The 383-nt window shown below is 49.3% G+C and overlaps 1 protein-coding gene across 1 annotated transcript in view; it reads left to right on the forward strand.

Annotated features, from left to right (window-relative positions):
- LOC111647272 (cullin-1) overlaps window positions 1–43 on the forward strand; it is a 19353-nt gene extending 19310 nt beyond the window's left edge. Inside the window, exon 22 of the mRNA XM_023396879.2 lies at window positions 1–43. This exon is cut by the window's left edge and continues 190 nt beyond it. The gene's annotated coding sequence lies outside the window, so the exon portion shown is untranslated.
- Window positions 44–383: the final 340 nt, after the last annotated feature.

Here is a 383-nt window from a genome sequence, read left to right on the forward strand (position 1 = left end):
TTTTTAATTTTATGTCTGAGTAATAAAGTGTGGATCCCTCTGAGCGGCGGACATGTTGTGAGTGTGTCGCCGAACATGTGACTGCCCCGATATGACAACCATCAACGTGCAAAGGGGGGGGTGGGGAGGGTGTGAACTTTCTGCTCCGACGCCCCTCCTGTTGAGACTGGGAACCCCCGTCTACATGCTCGCCTGTCCCGTCCCATCTGTAGGACTCAAACACACTCACTTCCTTGTTGTCATATTGTAAATAACCACAGACTCTAAGAGGAAAAAACAAACCCTACTCCCTTCTTTACATAGCGCAAACGTAATGAATTAGCCTACAGCCAATCAGAGGAGAGCCGCATCCAAAGGTTTCTGCATGCTACTGCCTACCTGCA

The sequence above is a fragment of the Seriola lalandi genome, unplaced genomic scaffold (assembly GCF_002814215.2).
Source record: "Seriola lalandi dorsalis isolate HSWRI2012SDOR001 ecotype SW California unplaced genomic scaffold, Sedor1 jcf7180002054984, whole genome shotgun sequence".
Classification (NCBI taxonomy): Eukaryota; Metazoa; Chordata; class Actinopteri; order Carangiformes; family Carangidae; genus Seriola; species Seriola lalandi.